Below are 6,294 nucleotides of genomic sequence, written 5' to 3'. Positions count from 1 at the left end.
TAGAGGGGGATTTGAAGTAATGATTTGCACCCGGAGGGTGGTGGGGTCCGGAATGCACTGCCTGGGAGGGGAGTTGAGGGGGTAAACCTCCCAAACTTTACAAAGTACTTGGATGATCACTCAAAGGGTCAGAACATCCAAGGCTGCGGAGTGTGGGAAAGTGGGACCGGTGTAGATTTAGAGTACTGACTCAATGGGCCAAGGGGCTTGTTCTGGACTTTCCGAATGAGGACTCATTAAGGCCATTCCATGGGTTAACTTCAACGGGCTGAACTGGAATAGCCGTGGCACAGATGTGAATAGGAAGAGGAAGTTGAGTGAGGAAGACCAATGGTCAGGAAGCAGAACCGGATGGTGCTGGCAGCTTTGCAGAGTCAGTGTTCTCAGAATTCAGATGGAGGCTACTGCAAGTCAGGAGATTATGAATGACCCTGAATGTGTCCCAAGAGGGATATAGGAGCTGATCACCGGGTTTAAAAAGTGGCATCTCTGGTCTAGTCATCGAGAGAGGGGCCTATGGTGGTGGTCTTGAGCTTAACTGTGGATCCTGGGGGACAATAAAGCCACAACAGAAGCAGAAATAGGCCATTCAGCCCATCGGCTTCATAATTCTATCATGGCTGACATGTTTCTCAACCCCATTCTAACCCTCTTGAAATGAGTGCTAACACTGTATCAACTGCCAACTGCACCTGTGTTTCAACCTTAAGGGAAATCTAAGTCCCTTTGTGCTTCCGATTTCTGAAGCCTTTCCTCATTTAGAAAATAGTCTACACCTCTATTCTTCCTCACCAACTGTAACCTCCCGGGACCCCCTCAAAGGCCTTCCTTGGATACAGGGCCCAAAACAGCTCACAATATTCCAAATGCGGTCTGACCAGAATCTTATGGAGCGTCACCAGTACATTCCTGCTCATGTATTCCAGCCCTCTCAAAATAGCTTTCAAAAGTGTCCTAAAACATACAGGGGCTACTGGAGTAGGATCGGGCAGATGGACAGACAAGTCTATATACCCTTGTACAAATTAACAATAGCTAGCAAGGTTTAAGAGATGTACCCTGCCAACCACTGGGGGTTATCGACCATTCTTTCCACTGTTGGCATCTTGGGGTTCAGGTACATAGTTCTTTGAAAGTGGAGTTACAGATAGACAGGATGGAAGAAGGTGTTTGGTATACTTGCCTTTATTGGTCAGTGCATTGAGTTGGGCTGTCAGGTTGCAGCTGTAGAGGACATTAGTTAGGCCACTTTTGGAATATTGTGTAAATTGTGGTCTCCTGTTATAGGAAGATGTTGTTAAACTTGAAAGTGTTCAGAAAAGATTTGCAGGGCCTTTGCAGGGATGCAGGAAGGTTTGAGCTATGGGTGAGGCTGAATAGGTCGGGGCTAATTTCAATGGAGCATTGAAGGCTAAGGGGGTGACCTTATAGAGATTTATAAAATCATGGATAAGGTGAATAGATAAGGTCTTTTCCCCAGAGTACGGGATCCAAAACTGGAGGTGTAAGGTGAAAGGGGAAAGATTTAAAAGGGACCTGAGGGGCAACTTTTTCACACAGAGGGTGCTGCGTGTATGGAATGAGCTGCCAGAGGAAGTGGTGGAGGCTGGTAGAGTTACAGCATTTAAAAGGCATCTGGATGGGTATATGAATAGGAAAGGTTTGGAGGGATATGGGCCAAGTGCTGGCAAATGGGACTAGATTAACTTAGAATGTGTGGTCGGCACGGATGAGTTGGACCAAAGGGTCTGTTTCCATGCTGTACATCTCTATGACTCTAGAGAAGGTGAGGTTTGAACTCAGGACCTCTCAATATTGAGGCAAGGAATACTCCCACTGTGGCACAAGGCACTTGAAGCTTACTGGTTTATAATTTATTGCTGTCTGTGACGGTCATATTGAGAGAAGATTAGCCTTTGGGGAGCCGGGGATTAATTAAAAAATAAAAACCACTGGGGATTAATTTAAAATAAGAAGTGGCAGCGTAGAGTCACTTCTGCAGAGTCTTTCAGCTGAGCGTCTGTATCATTGCCACGCTGACAATATTCTTGCATCATTGTCACTCTCTCTCCTCTATATTTAGAAAAACAGTTATTGCACATTCCTGACAAAATATTAAGAATGATTATGAAAAAAACCTTTGTACAACCATGCCTTATTTCTCTGCCTTCAGTTTTTGCAGAATTCAATATCGACCATTCACTTGAATACGCTTCACACAGTTCCGATTTAATTCAGCAAAATATCTCAACCTTTTGCGCTCTTCAGTTCAATCCAATCTCTCTCTGGTCTGAGGGGATAACCCTCTCAAAATCTCCAACATTTCTGAGATCAAGCCTTCCCTGTTTCTTTTCGTCCCCACACAGAGTCACGATTAGTAAGTTTGCAGATGACACCAATTGTGGACAGTGAAGATGATGATCTAAGATTACAAAGGGAGCTTGATCGATTGGGTCAATGGACTGAGGAGTGGCAGGTGGAGGTTAATTTGGAGAAATGTTAAGTATTGCATTTTGGAAAAAGAAACAAGGGCGGGACTTACACAGTTACAGTTACGTTCTTGCCTGGTGTTGTAGGACACAGAAAGCTAGAGGATCAGGCACATAATTCTTTGAAGTTTGCATCACAAGGTGGTTAAGTGTTTAGCACATTTGCGTCCATTGCTCAGGAATTTGGAGGTCATGTTGAGATTGTACAGAACGTTGGTGAGGCCTCTTCTGGAACACTGTGTGCAGTTCTGGTCACCCTGTTATAAGAAAGATATTATTAAGTTGGAGAGGGTTTAAAAGAGATTTACCAAGATGTTGCTGGGGATGGAGGTTTGTGTTATAAGGAGACTCTTTTCACCGAAGTGTAGGAGGTTGAAGGGTGACCTTATAGAGGTTAATTAAACCATGAGGGGTGTAAAGCAAAGGTGAGGCGTCTTTTCCCTAGGATGGGGGACTTCTAGACTAGGGTGCGTATTTTTATGGTCAGAGGAGAAAGATTTAAAAGGGACATGAGAGGCAACTACTTTCACACAGAGAGTGGTTGTTATGTGGAGCAAACTTCCTGAGGAAGTGGTAGATGTGGGTACACTTGTAATGTTTAGAAGATGTGAATAGGAAAGGTTTGGAGGGATATGAGCCAGGAGCAAGCAGGCAGGTGGGACTAGTTGAGTTTGGGAACATGGTCGGCGTGGACTGGGTCTGTTCCGAAGCCGTGTGACTGAATGATTAAGCGGAAGGTAGTGGTCCAGTGGGTGATTTTCTAACTGGAATTCCATAATGAGTGGAATCCCACAGGGCTCAGTGTTGGGGGAACCATACTGTTTGTGGCTTATACAAAGGATTTGGACTGGAATGTGGGAGGGTCGCTCAATCAGTTATGATGTGGAAATTGGTGGGGTGGCATGAAGTGAGGAAGATAGCCTTGTGCCAAGAAGGCTATAGTCAGGGCTGGTCAGACTGGGCCGATCAGGGGGCAGGTGGATATGGATAAGGGTGAAGTTATGCTCTTGGGCAGGCTAAACAAGGCAAGGGAAGCCATGATGCACAGTCGGAGCCCGGGAAGCTCTGCGGATCAATGGGGTCTTGTTGTCCACCGGTCCCTGAAGGACTCGGGAACAGGTGGATTAAATGGTTAAGAAGGCTTGTGGGGGACACTTGCCTTTATTAGCTGAGAGTTTAAGAGCAGGGAGGTGATGTGAACTGTAGAACATGTCGGTGAGGCCACAAAGCAAGAGTATTGTGTGGAATCCACATTCTAGGACAGAGGTCAGGGTTTGGTGTTGGACTGAGATTCTCAAAGTTAAAAATCACACGACACTGGATTATAGTGCAACAGGTTCATTTGGAAGCACAAGCTTTCAGAGCGCTGCTCCTTCATCAGGAACTGCTTTATTAGCTTGTACTTCCAAATAAATCTTTTGGACTAATATCTGGTGTTGTGTGATGTTTAACCAGGAGGGAGGTGACAGCGTTGGGAGAAGGTGCAGAGGGAGATTTACCAGGATGTTGCCTTGTGAGGGGGCTGGGGCGTTTCAGTGATGGAAAGTGATTAGACAGACTGGGGGTTGTTTTCCTTCGAGCAGGGGAGATTCAGAGAGAGGGAGTGGTTGGGGAGGGTCATGACTGAGATGTATAAAATGATGAGGGATGCACAGATAGGGTAGATGAGAAGGAACAGTGGATCAGTGGTTAGCACTGCTGCCTCACCACACCAGGGACCCGGGTTCGATTCCAGCCTCGGGTGACTGTCTGTGGAGTTTGCACATTCTCCCCGTGTCTGTGTGGGTTTCCTCCAGGTGCTCCAGTTTCCTCCCACAATGTGCAGGTTAGGGTGGATTGGCCATGCTAAATTGTCCCATAGTGTTCAGGGATGTGTAGGTTAGGGTGGATTGGCCATGCTAAATTGTCCCATAGTGTTCAGGGATGTGTAGGTTAGGGTGGATTGGCCATGCTAAATTGTCCCATAGTGTTCAGGGATGTGTAGGTTAGGGTGGATTGGCCATGCTAAATTGTCCCATAGTGTCCAGGGATGTGTAGGTTAGGGTGGATTGGCCATGCTAAATTGTCCCATAGTGCCCAGGGATGTGTAGGTTAGGTGCATTAGTCAGGGGTAAATATAGGGTAGGGGAATGGTTCTGGGTGGGTGACTCTTCAGAGGACTTGTTGGGCTGAAGGGCCTGTTTCTACACTGTAGAGATCCTATGAATTTCTATGAAGTTTCCTCTTTGATGCAGGGAATCAATGACCGGGGCGGGTGAAAGATTGAAGGAAGGGGGCAAGAGGTTTTGATAACGTTTCCACCCAGAGGGCCTTGAACTCACTGCCTGTAAGGGTGGGAGTGACCAAAACCCTCATCACATTGGAGAAAGATTTCAATGGGCATTCATGATGCCAAGGCTGGGTTGGGGTTTGGAGAGTAGTAAGGTGGCTGTTTCTGACTTGCACGGTCTCAATGGGTCAAAGGGCTGTTTCCGCGCTGCAGACCTGTCAAAATGTACAGCACCAAATGAGACATTTCAGTCCCTCTTAGCGTGGTGTCTCGAAACCGGTCAGCCATGATGGAATGGCGGAGCAGCCTAGATGGGCTGAATGGCCTAATTCTGCTCCTGGTGTTCGGTCATGGTGAAGCATGATGAATTAATTTTGCATGTTTCTCTCTCTCTGTCTGCTGCACAAGTTGGGGTGTCACAGACATACACATCGATTACAGACGAGTTGGTGGATCTGATTGGGGTCAAGCTAGAATTCCAAGGTCCAGGACTATGTGCAGCGGGACACACCAAAACTTGAGGAAACTGCCACCAAGGCACAGTGGGGAAAGACCACCGTCTGAGGTCTTCCTGCTGAAGGTAAATAGGGATCCGTTCAGTTATCAGACTCTCTTCGTGCCTCCAATGCATGTAACTATAGTTCTTGTATGTGTAAGAGATGTCGATGATTTGCTTGGATAGAGTCAAACTCCAAAGTTTATTCGTTTCCTTTATGTGCTACTGTACAGAACTGAACTGTTTATGACTATGCATATATTCAAAGATATTTATGTTTAATGTATATTTTTGAACTATAAAAAAGTATGAAGAGCATGGACAGCAGATAGTGACATCCTCCACCTCCACTAACTAATAGACACCAACAAACAAGTGTACACAAGGTAGCAATTCCCCTAAAACCTTGGAATAATTTCAACAACAAAGATTAACATTTCTACAGCACCATTTGTGGCCAAAGTGTCCCACAGCGATTTATAGCCAATGAAAGACTACAATGAATTCAGGTGTTCTGAACTAGAGTCTCCCTAAAACTACAATGAAATCAGAAAATGACTAATTCAGCTGTTAAATTTCCACAGAGGAAGAGGTGAGGGAGGGGGGTTAGAGCAGAACCACGTATTTGACAAAAAAAAAATCAGTGGAAGCCAATTCTCACATGGGTGCTCATAGCTCACACCTTTGGTTTGGAGCAAGTGAGTGAATGAAAGGAGATGTTGTTTAATGTCAGAATAAGTGCAGCCAGGCAGAGAGAAAGAGATGGTGACGGAGACTGGAGGTTTAGATTACATTACAGTGTGGAAACAGGCCCTTCGGCCCAACAAGTCCACACCGACCCGCCGAAGCGAAACCCACCCTTACCCCTACATTTACCCCTTATCTAACACTACGGGCAATTTAGTATGGCCAATTCACCTGACCCTGCACATCTTTGGACTGTGGGAGGAAACCGGAGCACCCGGAGGAAACCCACGCAGACACGGGGAGAACGTGCAAACTCCACACAGTCAGTCGCCTGAGGCGGGAATTGAACCCGG

Source organism: Chiloscyllium plagiosum, unplaced genomic scaffold (genome assembly GCF_037043375.1).
Source record: "Chiloscyllium plagiosum isolate Xiang-an unplaced genomic scaffold, Cpla_swu_hap1 HiC_scaffold_38, whole genome shotgun sequence".
NCBI classification, from domain to species: Eukaryota; Metazoa; Chordata; class Chondrichthyes; order Orectolobiformes; family Hemiscylliidae; genus Chiloscyllium; species Chiloscyllium plagiosum.
The sequence above is the reverse complement of the archived record's forward strand: the minus strand, read 5'-3'. Positions refer to the sequence as shown.